Below are 21,320 nucleotides of genomic sequence, written 5' to 3' on the forward strand. Positions count from 1 at the left end.
ACGGGCTGCAGCGTGGAGATCTGCTCCGTGTGGGACCCGTGGGCTGCAGGGGGACAGCCTGCTCCACCAGGGGCCTCTCCACAGGCCGCAGGGGAACTGCTGCTGCCTGCCTGGAGCACCTCCTGCCCTCCTTCACTGACCTTGGGGGCTGCAGGGCTGGTTCTCACTCCGCTCTCCTAGCTGCTGTTGCACAGCAGGTTTGTTTGTTTGTTTGTTTGTTTGTTTTTCCCTTCCTTAAATCTGCTCTCCCAGAGGCCCAACCAGCCTCGCTCCCTGGCTCAGCTCCGGCCAGCAGCAGGTCCCTTTAGAGCCGGCCGGAGCTGGCTCTGATCTGACACGGGGCAGCTGCTGGGCTCTGCTCACAGAGGCCACCTCTGCAACCTACCTGCTATGCAAACCTTGCCACATAAACCCAATACCACTTCACTTCAGATTGTCAGTCTCTGAGGAGAACATCACGTCCAGTAACATTGTTTTCAATAATTCACAAATGGGGTAGAGCATTTCTACAAATGATCAACTGCTTTGCGAACCTGAACAAAATGAGCTGAGAGCCAAATTTCTTTGGAATAGCCAGTCCTAAAAGCACTTTACAAGCACTTTTCTTCCTACTTTTTAAAAACTACTAATTCTACCTGAAGTTTTTTAGCATCCAATTCTCTAGTGCTAACAGGAAATCTATGAAAGTCAATCTGCGAGGACAGATTGTAGCCTCTTACGCTAATGCTTTCAATTCCTTCCTGCAGCTCCAGATTTATTTATTTATTTATTTTTATCCCTTTTGTGTCATAAAGCAAATTATTTCCTCCTCCAGAAAAGAAGGGAAAGAATAAATCAGAAGTGCCACAGCATGTAGGAAGCCCTACTCTCTTCTTTGTAGTGCTGGCCTGAAGTCTTGGGGAGGTTGGTTGAGGGAGATCAAAGCATTTGGGAAGTACAAGTAGTATCCAAAGGGAAAACCAGACAGGTGAGTCAGCTACTTTTGGAAAAGGATATGCCAGCCTGGGCAGGGTCATCCCCCTGTTTCTACAAGAAGAAATAAAAACATATCAGCAAAGTGGAAATAATGATTCTTCCAGGAAACCACCCTGGCAAGCCACTAAACAGAGACATCCATTTAAACATCTACTATTTGTTACTGGCTATAAGGTCTGTCCCTAATGTAGGATACCAAAGAATCAGGATACCTCCTGATTCTTAGTATATTTTCACTCGGGTGAAAATACGTTTTTCTCTCAGGGCAAATAAATATCCCTGAGTTTCTTCTCAGGTGCAAATACACTATCTTACACTAACACAACATCTGTTTCATTCTTTATATTGCTGTAAAGTAGTTGAAGATTTATTTAAAGACATATCTACAGTATTTGACAGTAATTGTTTCTAAGGCTTTTACGGAGGTCACCAAAAATTCACCGTTTTTAAGGACAGCAGGCTAGCCCAGTTTGAAGATACTGTCAAAAGGTACTGAGGTACTGTTGCTTGGGATATAGGAGGTGCTTAATCTATATGTTCTGCTCATGCTTCCTGTGTGACCTGGAGCAAATTTTAAATGTACAGTATCAAGAATCTTTACAACTGAAATGGTAATTAAAGCCCTTCTGTCTTCCACAGGAACATGATGATGACAAAAATAGAGGCTATAATACCTTGGATACTATCACGCCTCATATAAATTTAATGTTACACAACATAATGGGCATTTGGAACTGGTCCCTGTTCACTGAACCGAGTGAATGCTTGATTTTAATTTGGCCACCAAAAAGATATAGTTTTGCCAAAGGCAGAACATGGTACAGACCTCTTCACACAGCAGTATAACAGCATCCCATCCTAATATTTTTCTAAAAAAAAAATAAATCTAAAAGGTCATTCTCTGAGCAGCTTAGCTATAACTAGTTGAAGACCTAAAGACTACAAAGATGTTTTGGCACAACTGCATTATGTAACATTATGTAAGATTGAAACTACCATTCATTAATACAGGGGATGTATTTTTAGGCAGCATGATTCACTGCATAACTATGACAACACACTTCAAATGTCTGAAAATAAACCAATATTCCTGTCAACGACTTCAAAGCATAGAGGGCAGAATTCAGGCTTTTCAGAGTAGACATCACAACTCAGCAGGCCGCGGGCTGCCTTGCTGAATGCAGTACAACCATCCCTGCTTTCAAATACCCCTGTGGGTGTCTGTATCTACTCTCTGTTCCCACCTGCTGTGGTCCAGACAGCCTGGTCTCAAAAGCAGTACTAAACATCCCTAGCCTATTTGTGATCTGTAGATTAAAAACAGACAGAAATGCAATTTACAGCATTCATTGTTCTTCTAAAGTATAATAATTTCTGCTTCTTAGTATGGAACATATTTTAATCTATTTTCATGAAAACAAAATAATATAGTATCGTCTCGTTTTGCTGACTGTAGCTGACAAGCCAAGGGACTAAACCAAGTTCTGTTGTCTCAATAAACACATGAAACCACAGAGGAGAAAGATTAAGAAAATCTGGCTTTCATCAGTGAAAGAGAGTACTTATTCCACCAGAATTTCATATCTCCCACCTTCATTTAAGGAAATGGGTCCTATTGTTTGTTATGCTGAGTGTCTAGGCACAGCAGCATGTGCTCCTGGGCTTCATGTTCCTGCATACAGACTCACCAGAAATGTTACAGAAGTGTGAGAACAGCTATGTGGACAGGAAATGTTATTTAGTACTGCAAACTCCCCGTGCATTCCAGCAGGAGTATGAAGCCAAGTAGCTCTGGGCTAGGATTCTTGACTAAGCCATCACTCTATGGAGGGCAGCCATTTCCATGCCTTTGAAAATGGGATGCCTTGTTCCTTTTTGTTTTCTCCTCATACTGCTCAAGATAAAAACCCCTTAGATAGGGTCATTTATCAATGTGAAGCCATACTGTAAAATTCCCAGACCTTGCATCTGTGTTATAGCAGTTTGTCACTTTTTCTTGAGTAAATGATAAAAATATCATTATGATTATTTTATATAAATAAAAATAGATTCTTTTAGGAAAGCTTTGAAGGATATCCAATAAGCACTGCTTATAGTCAGCTAAAAACTTAATCTTTCCAAATTTAATAATTCAGGTGACTTAAAATTACATACCTGAATCTGAGCTTGTAACTCTAGATTCACTTTGTAGTCAATGAGGGATTGCTACATTTCAAAGGTGATTCAGCTCATCATAAAATAATAGATTAAAGCAACTATTCCTCTGGAGGTGTCTATCTTTCTCAAATGACAATATGGCATAGGATGAATAACTTAGAATTGTATGTCTAATTTTTAGACTCTTAAATTTTGGCAGATGGATCCCACCATGAATATGCTAATGTAAGGCATCTATGACAAGCACTATTAAGACAGCAACTTGGATAAAAAGAATTTGAAAGAAGTTAAATGCAGTTCCCATTACAGCTATGTTTTTCTCCCGCAATCATTTCACTACCCATCATAAATATTTCTTAGTGATATCTCCTGAAATGAAGTGCATATGCACCTGGTGCCACCAGCTGAGCTGTACAGCCCATAATCTTTTATGTGAGATGTCATAAGCATCAGATACGACATCTTTACAGTACTTTTTAGCATCCTATTAAGGCATAAAAAGTCTATGATACAATGTGGAAAAGATTGTGTGGAAATGTTGATGACACCGGCTTTTATCTCTCCCTACACTCCAGCATCTTGATTTTAGACATTCATAAATAAATATCAAAGAATTCACTAAAGAAAAGAGAAAAAGAAAGCAAGTATTATATTAAATTGCCTGTAAAACATTACAAAACAATATATTGAAACATACCAGAGTTGTAGTGCAGCCCCTAGCTCAAAAATGCAGGATGATTCTGCTGCATTATGTCTAAATCTAAATCTAAATCTAAATCTAAATCTAATCTAAATCTAAATCTAAATCTAAATCATCTAAAACTTTCAAAGTTCAAGCAGAAAAAAAAGAGAATGTTTTCATATTTTCTAGTATTAGTCATAACAATCTCACTGCTATTATTTTGAACGGAACTGTGTAGAAGAAGTAGAATGTCATTTTGCCCTATTTAATAAGACCACAAAGGCTGAAGATTATGACAACATTTGGTAGAGAAAAAAGGATTTAATTTCTGTGATATGTACCAATGCTAGTGGCCTAGGATATAAACACAAGGAACTGGAATTGTTCATTTTGGAGAAAGAAAATGATAATGCTGGCATTACTGAAGCTCAGAGTCACGTGTCTGGAATGTTAAAACACCCAAGGCACATTATTTATACAGCATACTGTGTGCAAGTGAAATCCCAGCAATGCCCTTACACCAGACAGCACTGACACAACTGCCAACAAAGATCTGAAGGCAGATGTGTTCAATAGATGTCTGTGGTCTTTATCCGGGGAGAAATCTGAAAAATGCACTTAAATTCTCCAGCCTTCACTGAATAGCTTCTATTTCCTTGACAAGTTTGTAGCATTTAAACTTTGTAACTTTTAAAGCTAAAAGTTCTCAAGCCTGGAGTACTACAGATCTTTCACCTCAGGGTACCAAAACTGTTGGAGTCTCTTTCCCTGCACAGGGTACCGTCACGCTGTCCTAAAAGCAATTTGAAAAAAAGAGGGTAAGCTGACCTGAGATTAAAGAAATGGTAAACATCTGTTTTCAGGCAAATAAACTGAGCCTTTGGGTCCAAATCAATTTTAGATTAGGAAACCTAAAATGTCTCCATGTAGATGTCTATAGATGTCAGAAATACTGTTACTTGTAATGGAGCCTAGGAAGCATTTCAACTCATGATAAAACAGACATCTAGAAGATGACTCAGCTGCCTACACATTGGTTTCCAGTGGCATCTGAAATGTCTTGAGGTATGCATGATGTCAAACGGACCTATGGGAGACTCTTGCCTTTCAGGAGCAGCAGCTGGAAGCCAGAGAAGATTACCGAGGACATGGGAAATGACATTAATGTCTCTGTGGGGAGAATGAATCACACCCCTCATGGTGGTCAGCTGACTCATTCCCCAAATCTCCACCAACTAAGAAGTCACCCCCTCAGACACTACTGGGTGCCAAACTGATCAGCCTAAACTGATCCGCCCTAATTCTTGAAACGAATCCCACCTGTCAGAACCATTCAATGAAAACAGATGCCACAGTTACACGATGCCAGCTTTCTTCTTCAATGTAGAAACATTGAACTGAAAAAAACATTTGGCATCACAACAATGCAACAGTTCAATGTGATATCTTGTAGGGCAAATGCCATCAGCCAGGAGGAGGAAGGTCACCACCTCCCTGCATCCCACCTGCAATATCTTTTGTAGCTCTGTTGTCAATATTTTAAGGATGATGATGAAAGACAATAAAGCATTTCATAGGGAGCTACAAGACCTGGCCGTGGGCTAGAAAAAAACACTTAATAAGAGGCATGGGAAATATTATTATGCAGTATTGTCAATATTCACCCCTGTTTACATGGAAATAAATTTCTGGCAGTGAAATTCTTTAAAGTATCAGGAAAATAATGAGAGAGATGCTGTGTTCAAAAACTAAGACCTGATAAATTCAAATGTCTTTTCCCTAAATAAAAAAATGCCAACATGCAGAGATGTGGAATTTTTAATCCAGATTTGCATAGATTTTTTGCAGTGATGCTCTAGGATAGGTCATTCTGGTGCTGAACCAGCAGTGTTCTGCAGGAGGTCAGAGGAGAAGAGCACATAGGCCCCCTGCAGCTGTGAGACTTATGGCACTACTTAGTGGTAACAATACGTCAAGGAGTAATCCCCAGAAATGTCCCCAGGCTCTTCCTGAGACCCCACAAACCTTAGGGAATGTACTGATAGAGGGGTGAGAAGGGGCAAAGGCTCCCTTGTACAGTAGGGCACACTGTTCCAATTAGCAGAAAGATACCACTTAGGGACACTGCTTGCTTCTCCTTTGATCTCTCGCAGAATATCCGATCCCTCCCCAAAGCGACATAAGAAGTATGACTAGTAGCACTTTTCAGTGGTTATCACATGAAATTTTTAAATAAGAGCAAGTCTGAAGATTTTCTAGGAGAAACCTCAGGAAACATTTCATGACTAAGGAATTAAAAACAAACATTTAAGAGAGATGTGGAGCTTTAAAAGCAAGGTGTTTCTTAATGAAGCCCAGCAATGAATTGTCTCTGATTAAATAGTATCATCTAGAGAAAGATGACTTCCTCACGAGCTGAGGAATTATTTCCCTTTTGTGTAGCAAAAGAAAAGTAACAAAGAGCTGCTGGGATCTCCTCTGTTTCCTACAAATGTGACTGCAAAATTGCTGCAGAATTCATGGGCATTTATGAGGGAATCAGAGGGGATTTGGATGGAAAAACATTGTACATATAAAGTAATGTAATAATTACTAGTTTCAACTCAACATAATTACAAATGAGCTTCCACCAGCTACTAATTATCTTCTTGGTTACAAAGGCCATATTTTATTTAAATGAAGTGGAATGAAATGCTGTTAAAAGCTACATACATAGCACTAATGAGAGAATGCATTGGAGGAGACCATTTTTCCCTTTAGGCCATCAAATTAAGGGTCTTGTTTTTAAAGGTGTAAGAAGAAAAAGCACACAGAAATTGACCATCCTCCTGAGCATCTGATAGACCCCAAAAAATGCTTTGAATGTGGTAACAAATGGTATTTGCAAAGAGACAGTTAATTTGTGATGGATCTAGTTGATTTTGAGTCCTTTCCAAAAAGAGTCTATCCCAAATCAACTTTCTGGACTGGGGAATTGGATCACATTCCTTATACCTTCCTCCAGGCACCACAGTAAAAGCACCTTCAACACTTTCTGTAGTCATACAGGTAAGCACATCCAAGCACATCCTCACTGGGCCCTGTACTGGGTCTGGCTGGGATGGAGTTAACTTTCCCTGCAGTGGCCCATACGGTGCTGGGCTCTGCACTTGTAGCTAGAACAACATTGGTATCGCACCAGTGTTTCATCTGTTGCTGAGCAGTGCTGGCACAGCACCAAGACACTCTACAACATCCCCCAATAGGCTTGGGGTGGGCAAGAGGTGGGGAGGGGACGTCGCTAGACAGACAAAATCCCATACCATCCCATACCATCCCATCCCATATCATGTCATACTCAGCAACAAAAGCCAGGAAAGGGGGCCGAGAAGGAGGGACTCTCAGTAGGAAAGCACCTGTCATCCTGAGCAACTGAGACCCTGGTTTCCAAGAAATAGCCAAACATCACTTGCTGATGGAAAGCAGAGAATATTTTTTTTCCTCCTTTTGCTTCCACACAGCTTTTGCTTTTTTGCCTTTTTTTTTTTTTCATTAAACTGCTCCTTATCTCAATGAGCTGTGTGATAGAGCTTAGCTGCCCATCGATTCTTAAACCACCACAGATCTCAAGATGCCTAAGTAACATATGTATCACCTAAGGAACTTATGAAATAGCGAGTGAATTAAAGTCAGACCTTCTCCTGTACATAGGAGAGCCTAAGCCCAAAGCCTCTCTCAAGACAATGTTATACATGAAAATTAATTAGCATTCATAATCATGGTTATTTCAATATAGTCTGAGTCCTAAACAAAGCAAGGCAAGGTAACCTGCAGTCCTTGCCTAAAAATAAACTCTAAATAAACAAGGCAGAAAAAAGGTGAAGGAAATGATACAATATGAGAGCAGAAGGCTGTGATGACAGCAGTCATCTGAGATGGTCGACAATTCTCATTTTTTACTTGGAAGAGAAAGCTTATGGAAATATAGGGGAAGGAAAAAGATGTGTTGGGAGACAAGATGGGGAAAGAAGAAGGAAGCAACTATAATGTGTATGCCAGGAAAGAATTTGTTTTCCCAACACATTGTGAAGTCTATAGGGTTAATGACAGACATAATGCACCACTCGGACATAAATCCACAGTGAAATTAAAACATTGAGAGACAAAATAGTGGGAATGGAAATACCAGAGTGATCAAAGACAGTGTAAATCTTGTAAGAATAGCGTATCTGTATAAATAATTTTGACATTTAAATGTCAAACTCATTTTATGACAACAGTAGCTGTCAAGTGCAAATGCACTGAGCTTTCCATTCACCTTTAAAATAGCAATTTAATATGTAATTTTAATATTTTTCTCTTCATATGCAAGGGATCTGTGTTGTGCTTACAGGATTTGTCATTTATAGTAAAAAATGTCATTCTTATCATGAAACATTATTAATTTAATAAGTACCATAATCCTTTAAACTATGTTTATTATTTATTCCTACATGCTGGCTTTTCTTAGGACCAGGGCCACAGGGTCGAAGTCTTGCAGTCTTGTAGTCTTGCAGTGGGTAAGATACCCACTGTTCCCAATAGACTTACAGCTGAAGACACAAATCCCTGCCATAAAGCCCCCAAGCATGCAGCTCTCTAGTCACACGGACTAACATAAATGGCAGTGGCAGCTTTCACAAGCATAAAACCTTGGCAAGTGTCTCACAATGCAGCCATGAGAGGTAAAAAAACTGACACAACCTCAGTATACAAACCTTTACATACACCGAGTCTTCTTATTACAGTGTAATGAACGTACATTATCTGTATTTGCAGCTGGTTCAGCTTACTTATAATTATCTGGCTCATTTCTTGTACATCACACTGAATACATAAATGTAATATCCAGAGATGTAGTAGAATGATAAAAACACAAACATAATTCATACAACTAGAAAAAAATGAGAAGACAATATTACTGTGCTGATTAAGATTCCAAGTGAAAAGCACTTTTTTTTTTTTTTTAAGGACATTTATTTTTTTCATTTTGTCTGAAAGAGAAATGAAGGTTTGGCTTTAACCCTCCAATTTTACAGCCTGTTTTAGAACATGAAATTATTTTGCAGTATTTAGTTATTTATACATTAACCACCAGATGCTCAGAACTCTGTATTATATATGATTATTATTTTTTTAGATCTCTATTCAAACTCAGTAAAAACGGGATTGGTTTTGCAGTTTTTCTAGATAGCGACCTATGCCTCTTGTGTGTGGACTACATTTCCATGTGTGATTAAAGTGATAGGTGTCTTGCGGTTTATAAAACCCAATCCTATTTACTTAGCTGTGTTTTTAATTGTGTGCTTTGCAGTCGAACTCTCTGTGGCACTTGCATGGAGAATGCTATAAAAATAAAATGAGTGACTGAATGTAATATTGGATAGGGATTGCTGAAATGCATTTTAATGTATTTAAAGTGTGCTCATAAAACTTTTGTTGGACAGGCTAAAAATTCAAATTTCCTGGAGCAGAAGAAACTTTTTTTTTCATTATTTAACCAGAGTGACATATGACCAGATGTTACAGACTATCCAGGAAAAAAAAAATCTTTTTATGTCTCTATTTCTCTTCTGAGTTTCAGGTTTTTCTGTCTTACAGCTGTTTTCATCAACCATAGCAGAGCAGGTGATAAACAAGATTCCTCTTCCTGCTTGCAGATTTGTAATTCTGGTTGCTGTGTCACAAGAATGAAGGACTCAGAGCGCCAGCTTTTTGAATTCTGAATCTTTCAAAATTGTGAGTACATCTTATATCTGGAAATTCAATCATCCTTATATTACCTGATGACATCCTGTAAGAAATAAATAATAATCTGGGAGTATATTCAGTACTTTGTGCTTTTATTTTTCTTATGGAACATGTAAAACTTCAGTTTTGATCTCATTCAGCTGATGCCTGTACCCATGCAAAACAAAAGGTGGTCCCTGCCCACAGAAGTATATGGTCTCAACTACAGTTTGCAGAGATACAGGGAAACACATAAATTGTGCCAGATGGAACAATGGAGAGAGAAACAGACGCTCTAAAAATATACATCCACTTTAGAGTAAAGTAGACCAAGCCTCCAAAGTGTCTCTTTCTCTGGAGAGATTGCAAAAGGAATATGGAGATTTCAGATCCAGACATCCACTTTACAGGTGTCTAAAATTAAAGGAATTGAATCTCAAAGAGTCAGAATAGCTATTTACTGCCAATTTTCTCAGGGAATCACAAACTTGAGACTGTTTATAAAAGGACAAGGAAAGAACTGGTTTTGTGCAAATTTATATGGAGATGATCGCAGTCATCTGGCAGAAAGAACCAATGTGTGTTTTTGAGATTTTACCACATGGCTAATGGAAAATGATATTGTGGATGGATCAAAAACAAGAGGTAAGAAATGACAGATCTTCATTATCAGGTAAAGTCAGCCCTGAATGTGTAGAGATTTTAGAAAAGTTGTTACAAATATATTGGGTGATGTCAAATGAAAGCCACCAAGTTTTGATGCAGAAAATCTAGACATTTGGAATTATACAGTACTTTTCACAAAAGTATTGCTTGCCTCTAGTGAAAAAATACAAAAAAAAAAAAAGCATTCTTCCTATATGAACAGGAATTACAAAAATCAGTAATGTCTTGCTGCTTACTTCTCTGTTTTTTTTCATAGCCAAGTTTTTCTATTTTCTTCTCTACAGAAATTTTTCCAAGGTCTTCTGAGATCTTCCACTATGCCCACTTGAACAGCTTCTTGTTATAAAAATGTCTTTTAGCTGAAACAGGCACCCTAACCCTCCTTCTGGAATCATAACTAAATCAGATTGACACCCACCATGATACCAGGAACATCCCAGTAATGCAATGATGCAATGAATGATTTTTCAATGTATTTTTTATACATAATTCTATTTCCTCATTATCTTCTGCAGTAATAAGACAATACTGCATATGTGGGAGAAACTTTATTAAGTTGCAGGGGCAAAATGTTCAGCTACTGCTGTACCATTGGGTACTCCTTAATTTTGTGAGTCAACTTGCATGACTCATTGAATACCCTGCATTATATTCCAGCTAGGAACAGCTAAAGAAAAACTAATGCTCTTTCTGGTGATCGCTTTCCCCTCTAAACTGGAGCACGGGAGCTCTTGCCTCAGATCCCAACTCAGCCACAGACTTTCTGTGTGATCCTATATGTGTTTGCATCACATCTGCTACACAATGGTCCGACCCTGTTCTTGACTCATACCACTTGCCCTCCTGCATATTTACTGGTAAACCAAGTTCGGTCAAAGACTTCCATTATGTTCTGGGATATTTCTGTGGGAAAAGCCAAAGTTCTTGCTCATACAGTGTAAAATGATTAGGCATGGTGGGACTGATCAAGCTGCAGCTAAATCATCTTAAGTTTGCTTACTCTAAGCTTTTCGGGTGCTGGGAGCCTGAGCTGCAGCTGTGACGGTAGCTCACAAGGCAAACAGAAAGTATGTGGATTAGGCAGCAGCATGCTTATGCCTGTTTTTGACTTCTACAGTGTGGCTGAATCAACAGCCTTTTGGTATATCCCTGGATATTTGCTTTTACCACAGATCTTCACTTGCAGAATAGGAAGCATCCCAGCTTCTTTCATTCCTATGTCTATCCTGGATTGCACAAAGAGAAACAACAGCACAAATTCTCTGGTGAGTGATGAGAAACATGTATAGCAGCTTTTTTAGTGCTTTTAGTAGGTGTACCTCCTCCTGTCAGTTTCTGTATTAAAGCAGCTAAACACTCACGTAGATGAAGAAGGGAACTGTATGCTGTGGCATGATCCTGAAGGTAATCTCCACACTCTTATACTTGTGATGAGCATACTACTCTAATGATTGAAATTAGCCACTTGCTGCACTTTAAATTTCTACAATACAACCTGATACTGCATAAGAAAGACATAAAGTCACGGAGAAAATGTGATAGCTGTTGCAAAGCCATATTTTAAATGAAGCAGACTGCATGCTGCTAACTACAGGAGGGGTGAGTATTTCTTTACACCCATTTTTCACATGTCCATATCAGTAAGTGAGCACATCCTGAGTTGCCTACATGTTCTTTGGCTGTGTACAAACCTCTGGATTTTAAAACTAAACATATTTTTACTTTTTGTTTCACTTTTGTAAACAAAGCAGTGGACATTGACAATATTAAACTTTGAGGCTTAAGGAGGTCTGAGGCACAAACTCAAGATGGATGCTAAGCCTGAAGGGTGAGACAGGGAGTGCTTCTCCTGTTTACCCTTGAAGAACAAGGGGATGTTGTACAAAAGGAAGCAGGGTTTTCAAAGAAAAGAATAAGCTTCTGTTATACTAACAACATTCCCTCAATAAATAGTTAGAAATGACATTTTCAAGGATCACAAAGAATATAAATTTCATATTAATGCATTAAATTGTTCTGCACATCCTAGAAAATTGTGGCATTTGAATTTGAACAGAATTCAAGGAATTGTGAATGAGTGAATTTTCTGCAATTTTCCTTTGTAATACTGCATTACCAGTGGTGTTTCCAGTACAAAGCAAACATGCCATCCAGACACAAGAAACACTGAAAGCAAGCATAGCAATGTTCTATTTTGGAAAAGTACTGTTATAGAAGGCAGGAAAGGGCACAGTCCTGATGCACTATGTAAACACTCTAGGCTAGATTCTCAGCTGATAGAAATTGTTACTGTTCCACTGAGCAAAGCTGGACAGAACAAGGTTTATAGGAACTCAAAATATGATCCATGATGACATTCTTTAATTATTGATCACAAAACTGAGCCTCTTTTCTGAGCACCTGCTAGTAAGCAGTTAAGCATTCCTGACTCCAAAAATTTACAGATACCATAGAGATAAAGTCCGCCTTCTGTGATCAACATTACACAACTGTTTCTAACTCCTTGGTTTCTGTCACTGCTGAACTTTGAAGAAAAGCTAGCTACAGCGTGTGAAATCTGGTATCCCTTTGTTATAAGATTGTTATTTCATTACTGATTATAACATACAAAAAATCTTGGTACCACTCTTTGGCATATATAAAACCAATAATGGGATATAAAGCTTTTCTGGTTTACCTTTTCTGTATCCTTATCAATTCTCTATAAATTAATACACTTGTAGTATAATCTAATAAATTTCTTTTTTTTTTTCCTTTTCTTTTTTTTTTTCTGTTCAGCCTTGAGAAAAGAAGACTGAGAGGGGATCCTACTAATGTTTATAAATACCTGAAGTGTGGGAGACAGAGGGATTTGGCCAACCTCTTTTCAGTGGTTTGTGGGGAAAGGACAAGGGGCAACATCCACAAAATGGAGCACAGGAAGTTCCTCGCCAACATGCAAAAGAATTTCTTCACGGTGAAGGTGACGGAGCACTGGAACAGGCTGCCCAGGGAGGTTGTGGAGTCTCCTTCTCTGGAGATATTCAAGGCCTGTCTGGATGCCTACCTGGGCAACCTTCTTTAGGGAACCTGCTTTGGCAGGGGAGTTGGACATGATGATCTCTTGAGGTCCCTTCCAACCCCTACAATTCTGTGATTCTGTGATAAATAAGGGGCATTTGAGGCAAACATTTTTATCAGTTCAGCTCTTTCTGATGTACAAATAATGCAGGAATGATGAGTGCTTTGCCTTCTGAAGCCTTACCAGGTACTGGCTGGTGGTTGGGCATGCTTGCTGAGGGTTGATATCACTTCTGTGAAGATCTCACTGCTGCTAATAGTCTCACCATTGCTACAAAAGAGCATCTCTGCAACCTTTTGGAGTGATGGCTGGACAATGATGTTAGAAGTAGTGCCTTTTTAATGAGCTCAGCCATCCCAGGGGGCAGGAGAGCAAGGAAGTGATGACAAAAAGGGCATTTTGGACAGAGTGGTGGAAAGTTGGGTTGTGCTATTTAGGCACTTGATCTAAAACCTCCTTCCTGCCGCAGAAAGCATGTGCAGAAAGCTTCCTCCTCCCCTTCCTCTCTAGAAAAACCCAGCCACCATTAGCCTCTGTTTGTCTGTACTCAGCTGCCAGCCAGGCCAAAGGCTCCAGCTGGGCATTGCATAGCCTGCAGCATTAGTGAGGCTGGGCAACTCCACACATGCTGTCTGTCTGCTTCTCACCAGCAAGGGATGCTGCCTGTCCTTGTGCCACACTCTGCTTGTGTGACAGGGTCACTGCCATCATGGCAAATGCACTTACAGTCCATAATGTGCGACATTAGTGCAAAGTTACAGCATTGAGTATATTGTATATATTTGCCCAGTTTATTTCATCTTCGTAGTGACACAACACTGAAATGACTCTTGCAACTATTAGTTCATATTGGTGCAGAAGTTTTCCAGTCAGAGAGACTCCCAGAGGAAATCAGGAGGAATACTGAGCAGCTATGGTGGGAAAAAGAGCAGTATCATTTACTGATACTGAGGCACCTTGCTGAAATACTAGCTACTTCTTTTTGCACTAGAGGGAACTGTGCTGAGAAATACTTTTGCATAACCATTGCTATACTCACTGATAAAATAATAAGAAGAATAAAAATGCATTGGGTTTTTGATTCTTCAAACTCTTCTGCAGCTGCTTAATTTCAGGTGTTTGCAAGAACCCCGCTGGCTTGAGCTCAAATGTGTGTTAAGTGTTTGCAGTGTTAGGCTGCAGGCATATAATGCTGGCTTCTTAAAATGTGCTGCCAGACGTGGGGGTCAGTCCCTTCATGCCATATCTGTGATCAAAGTGCTGAAATCAATCTTACAGTATTTAATCAATAAGTATAAAAAACATTATTTTTGAACCATGAGTGCCCATACACTAGAAAGATCTTGAACGTTCATTTTTTGTATAGAAAATATATCAGAAATGCAAATAATGAAAAACAAGGACACAAGAATCAAAGCAGAACTTTGCTGTTTTTTTTCAAAGTGAAAATCAACTGTAGCATACAGCTGTAAGGGCCACAAGATTACAAAATAGATTGAATTTAGCTGCCAGACAGCTATAAAAGCTTTTTTGAATGCATGGACATCCCAGGGCTTCTTATTCACAACAATCTTTTTAGTGTCTATTTTTTTCTTTTCTCGACAACAAAATAAGCCCCCAAAAAGCCAAAATGCTATAACATCATCCCTGCTAGTACTGCAGTATAATGACCCAAAATCAAATAGATTAGCTTAAATTGAAACATTTTTGGCATCGTAACAGAACCATTATGGGATATTTGGTTACCATAGAAACACAGGTAATGAATGAGGCACTGTTGCTAAATCATGAAACCTGAAATAAATTAATACAGACATTGGAATCATAACCTCATGTATTACATTAAAGGACCAATCTCACTGACACACCACTGTCTCTAGAATATAAACTCTAACTTTACTGATTGCACAAATCTAAAAGACAGGCTATGCCTGGATGTCATTCACATACAAAATTAGTATCTGCTCAATACCTGGAAGGGAAAAGAGGATGTGAAGTTTTAAGAACTTGCTGCTATATATTTGCCATTCCCCCTTGTTACACAAACTGTTTTAAACAAGCAAATAATACTGCCTAAAGGGCAACATTTAACAAAGAGGGCAGAACCACTGCAGCTACTACAGCACCAATAGAGAATCTGTAACTACTATAATGCTGTTTTTCTGGCATTTCTATTTTCCAAGTTTTAAGGTTAAATACCATTCTGATGTTATTGGCTTTTCTCCAAGGTAAATAAGGAGTTCACCTTTGCCTTCTCCATCAAGCAACTTTGACAGCAGCTATGAAAACAAGTCTCCACTCTGCTTTACCACATTGAAAAACCTCAGCCTCTACTGCCACTGCCCAAAGGTGAAAACCATAGGTAGCCTGTATGAAGGTCTGTGCAGGGAGGCAGAGGTATGTGTACTTGTGTTTTCTCTTTCACACACACATGCAATTTTAATGTCAGCACCCACAGGAGCAAATTCAAAGTCTGAATCTTCACCAAATTTATGAACGCACAAAGCTGGCCCTTTCAACTCTCTAATCCCATGCCTGTGATTCTCAGCTTGCTCATCTCAGCCCTCATTCTTCCTTCTCTTCTCCTATTTTCTACCTGTATCTCTCACACACAGCTTCTCCTACACAGAAAAAGAAGAGGTGTGCCAGTGTGAATTTAAAACTCTATTGTAAATATTTCCAGTCCAGTATTTCTGAACGTATAGGGTTTTGAGGCACAGAACATTTATTACACACAGTACAAGTCTCTGAAGCTGACTGACAGATTTGTCAGGATATTTGAGAAGGGGGTTTGAATTTGAGCTGCTGCATTTGCGGGACTGGAGAATCAGTATGTACAGTAGAATTTAGGATATATTTGTTTCTGTCTTGCAGTCATACTTCAGCTACCTTCCACTAGCAGGAGTTAACAGTAATATTTTAATATTCCTTGTTTCTGATTCTATTATTACAGTGTTATGAGAGCAATTAAAGGAAAATTACTCTCCGGTAATGCTGATAGTTATAATCTCATCTTCCATTCTATCACTGAAATATGACAACTAGTGTTGTCTCCACCTTCCAGGTGAAAAGGAAACAAAATAAATCTGTAGGAGACAGCCTAATTCTTTTATTCCTGATGAAAGTTTTACATAACAGGAGATACCAGCAAGTAGCTGAAATAAGAGATGATGAAAGTGGCACCCAATACATAGGAAACAATGATGCAATAAGAGAAGGTGAATTTCTGGATTGTAGCCTTTGTTTGTCATATTTATCTTTCCTCCCACAAAGATGAGTAGAGAAAACTGTTGGTTATTTTCAACAGGGTTGTATAAAACCTTCCATAAGTCTTCAAACAGAAGGTCCTCACCAGAGGATAGGTTCCCCAGACCAGCTGGCAGGTCTCTTCAGTACTTGCATTTCAATTTATAGCTGGGTTTTCTAGCATGCATAAGCTCCTACTTTCCAGGGAACCACAGTGCCTCTCCCATGGAAGCAGCTGGCATGGTTCACACCACACTTGCCACCCCAGAGGAGGTGGTTCCTACACATTAGCAATGGGTTTCATGGCAGGTGTTTTTCCCTCAGACATGTCAGGAAACAAAAAGCTCTTAGTTTTCCAATACTCTTCGGACTGGATAGTTGCAAATTCATAAGGCATTTAACATGTAAACAAAGCAGTGCTCTAAATGCAGTACCAACACAAAGGGGTATTGCTTTAGTTCTGTTCCAAAATAATTCCCAGTAAGTCCTCTTAGCAGAAGACTCTCATGAAGAAAGTCTTACACCTTTGCTATCACTCATTTTGATTACACTGAATAAGTCCAAAAGGTCTGCATGGCTACAAAGACCAGGAAGGTTGAATTCCTTCCCTTGTCCTTCATGGGCTTGTCCACTTGGAAAAAAGAGGAAGAAAAAGTTTGATGAAGAGTTTTACCAGTTCTGGCTGAGATGGTATTAATTTTCTTCATGGCAGCTGATATGGTGCTATATTTTGGATTTATAATGAAAACAGTGTTGATACCGCACCAGTGTTTGGGCTATTGCTGAGCAGTGCTTGTATAGCACTGAGGTTTCCTTGTTCCCACTCTGTCCTGACAGCAAGTAGGCTAGGGCTGTGCAAGAAGTGGGGAGGGGACGTAGCCAGGATACCCCAAGTGACTGAAGGGGTATTTCATGCTGTAAAACTTCATGGTCAGAGGTAAAATCTTGGGAAGAGGAGAATGCAGGAATGTTCATTGTTGTGGTACTTGTCTTCCTAAGCAACCATTATGCGTGCTGAGGCCCACCTTTCCAGGAGATGGCTGAATATCTGCCTGCAGACAGGAAGCTGTGGATGAATTCCTTATTTTGCTTTGCTTGCACTTGCAGCTTTTGCTTTACCTAAAATCCTCTTTTATCTTGAGCTGTGAGTCTTCTCAGTTTTGCTCTTCCAATTCCTTTCCCCAATCCATAGTGGGGCAATGAGTGCCTGGGTGGGGGGCTTAGAATACAAGAAGAGGGAGATAAAACTGAGGCTCTGAGATGACCTTTTTTTTTGTATTTCATGATCAAAGGTGGCAAATCCCAAGGCTGGAAAGGGTAGGTGACAGCTCACCAAAAGATCAGGCCCTGTTCCAGGAATAGCATCAAAAGTGACTTCCCACAATCTTTCCGATGGTGGCTTAGCAACTGAGATGAGACAGGTCTTCTACAGTGAAACAGGGTTTAGAAACGTTGTGATTTTCCATTTTAAAAGTCCTAAAAATATTTCTAGATTTTGTAAAAGATATCCTGAATTATTGATATAATATCCTTTTGGTAATATTCTTAATGGTTTTGTGGTGTGTTTTTTTCCTTTCTTTTCTTTCTTTCTTTTTTTTTTTAATTACTGTAAAAAACTCTCTGTAGTCAGATTTTACTTCAGCACATTAAAGAAAGAAATAGGCTCATAGTTCACCTAATGAATATACATCTCTATAAAATCAAATAGTGCTGAAAGACCACATTTTAAAACTTTTTTTTTCCTGATGATTGACCCAAAGAAAATCCTTTGCAAATTGACTGCCATCCAACTGTGAGGTACTTAGGTGGTAACATGTAAGTAATTGTAGTCATTTTAATATTAAAAGAACAACTACTGTATTAGCTGCTTGTGTAAATTATTTTGCATGAAAGACGTTTCTAAACTCCAGTGCTAACTTTTTAAAAACCTTGTCTAAAATGTGAAAGTAAAATCCTGATTGTGTTGAAATAAGAAGCAAATCTTCCACTGATTTCACCAGGGCCCCTTTTGCCTTGTATTGTTAGGGCATGTGTGCATCAAAATGGCAAGTCTATCATCAAACCAATAATTTAGCATTTAGATATGGCTTCCCTCTGGATAGTGCGCTTTGTTTTGTTGATCAGTTATAAATGCAATACCACGTGGAAAGCTCTGTCTTCTCAAGTTATGAATGCACTCACAGAGCTCTGGAAAATTGGGTGTTCTTTACTACTCCTGGCTTGATGCTGATCATCCTTCACACAGCACAGTGCAAAGAAATGCAGACATAACCCAGTTGTTATTTTCAGGCTCTGAGGACTGCAGGGCCAGGAGGCACTGCTAAGTGGTACAGGGCAAGAGTGTCATGGGTCTCCAGCAGGAAAGGCAGCCCTGTAAGGGTATTTACATGAGGTCCCTCCACTGCTGCTTGGAGACTGGGGAAGGCAAGGAGGATCAGAACAGGGGAAAAGAAGGGATCAGATGTTTGAAACAGAAGCCAGTGGAAGACTGAAAAGAGCAAATTCAAGACCCGGGATCAGATTTTCTAGATATAGCAACTGGGGTTTTATTCGGCGGGCCGCATCTTCATGATGGGCCCGTGAAGAAGCCCTTTGATCACCCTACCACTTACTCCAACACAATACCAGCATACAAAGTGCTCTGTGGCTAGTACATAATTTTTTCAGAGCTTCTGCCATTTGGAATATGTGTCCTAATGTAGCTTCATTTACAAAAAAGCAGGATGGAGATCTTGAAATTGTCACCATGAGAGTGCACGCCAATTTGTTGGTCTTTCAGAGTACCGTGTACTTGCACTGCAGCAGGCAGACAGGGGAGTGGAGATACTGCTTCTGTAACTTCAGTTATTTCTTTTAAAGCAGGCTAATGAAAGCTCAATAGAAAGTGAAAAATGTTATGAAGTCCTTGTTGGCTTCGCCAAACACTATAGTCAGGAACATTCAGCAGCCTAAAGCTTCCTTGCCTGCTGTTCCCAGATCACTTGGTTCTGCCCAGTTTCTTTGAGGATCTGACTACATTGCAGCAATAAATTTCACCAGCTGGGTGGGGAAAAAATGGAGAACCTCTCCCTCCCAAAATACAAACAAGTGCAGTTGTGCCACAGAGGCAAGGCAGAAACACACACACGTTCTGCATATTTCTATGCACCTAAATGTATCATAGATTTCCTACAAAAATCACTTTTAGAGACATTCAGTATATTAATTACTATAACAAACAGCACAGCAAAAAATATTGGCTGTAGGCTGCCATCTGCTGTTTTATGTAATGAACGGTCACTCATGAGAAGATTTTATTCACAATACATTGGCACTGCAAACAACATGACAAATCCTTTCCCATGGCAGGCTGTGGGCATCGTATTCCCTTTGGTGGCAGTTGATGAAGTTTCTGGAAGTTGGTGGGTTTTCTGATCCTGGCTTATAGTTTCCCCAAACTCTTTAAAAAGTCACTGCTTTGCACAGGTATAGGTATTGCTTATTAATTATAATTTAAAAGGAATATGATTTGAGGCTTGCTGTCAGGTTATGAATCTCCCAACTGTACAAATGCAAACACATGTGCAATCCCCACAGAAGCTAAACTAATAGGGAAAGTCTAATTTTTATGGAGCTTTATGTCGTGTATATAACTGCACATTGTTTTTTTTTGCAGTAGCATTAAAGTTTTATATTCATCAGATGGCATGCCCTGAAGGTTCTCCATCTGTTTTCCTGGGCTCTTAAAATCATTTAATGACTTATTACAGCTCAGAACACTAACATTTTACTGGGTTCAAGTGCAGCATGTAGATTAAATGAACACGTGCTAATGAGGAAATATTGGTGCTCTTATTTAGCTGACATTTACATTAAGATGTACAAGATGTGCTCACAAAAAAGCTCTAGAGATAAAAAACAGGCTTGGCTGAATCAGTAGGGTTTTTGCCACTGACTTCAGTGAGTTAAGGATTTCTTCTGATATATCTGATATATCTTGGTCTTAATATATAAATCCCAAGCCTGCAATAAGCTCCAAATCTACAGACTCTCAGGCTGCAAATAGTGCTGTTAGCTTTGCAAGGGGAAGGGACATGAAACTCTCTCCATATTGACCATATTCTCAGCAAAAGTTTCTAGAGATCACTTCAGCATGCAGTGTGCACCTCCATCTTGTGGTCGTTATTGTTTCAGAAATAGTACTATCAATACTTCAGTTCTTAATCTGAATGATTCACCAGTTTAAAAAAAGTCTTGAGTCCCTATTAAAAGTAATGTAACTGACTACCTAATGGGCCAACAAAACAGCTGAATTTTGCAATATTTGGGCATCATATTCATAACAATGTAATCAAAAGTATGTTGTAGTAACAGACCTTACTACTAACTTACTTTTATGTTCTTTAAAGACATTTGCAGAATGGATATAATTCTTTATAATGTGAAAAGATCTTTGCTTGTGTGTTTTAATGGATCTCAGTGGAAAGTACAGAAATACATGGTGATGTATACGTATATGCATTCAGAAGTGTATGGTTCAGAATGTACATACTTTGCAGTTTCTCGGAGAAAGATAATAGGGGTTTCAAATAAAGTTTTTGGAAGATAAGAGCATTATTATATTTCCTGAGGCTTGCTGTTTACACCCATAAAAGTCTTCAACAACATAAGTAAAGTTTGTTGGAGCTACCTTCTGAATTTTATTGTCTCTTCTTGAAAACAATGAACCTCTTAAAATATTTAACATGGCACTTCTCAATTGCTTGAGTTGACAGGAACATCAGCATGCTTACCAAAGGCAAATGC

The 21,320-nt window shown here is 39.1% G+C and overlaps 1 protein-coding gene and 1 long non-coding RNA gene across 2 annotated transcripts in view; one reads left to right on the forward strand and one right to left on the reverse strand.

Moving 5' to 3' along the window:
• Window positions 1–2,648, reverse strand: part of LOC310892434 (uncharacterized protein) — a 93,172-nt gene extending 90,524 nt beyond the window's left edge. Inside the window, exon 1 of the transcript XR_014578126.1 lies at window positions 2,567–2,648. The gene's annotated coding sequence lies outside the window, so the exon portion shown is untranslated. The remainder of the gene's footprint in view (window positions 1–2,566) is intronic.
• Window positions 2,649–11,184: 8,536 nt separating this feature from the next.
• Window positions 11,185–14,358, forward strand: LOC310894005. The gene is made up of 2 exons (XR_014579473.1): window positions 11,185–11,493; window positions 13,007–14,358. It is a non-coding gene; the product is annotated as an uncharacterized lncRNA (long non-coding RNA).
• Window positions 14,359–21,320: the final 6,962 nt, after the last annotated feature.

This window comes from Anser anser (genome assembly GCF_964211835.1).
Source record: "Anser anser genome assembly, chromosome: 1".
NCBI classification, from domain to species: domain Eukaryota; kingdom Metazoa; phylum Chordata; class Aves; order Anseriformes; family Anatidae; genus Anser; species Anser anser.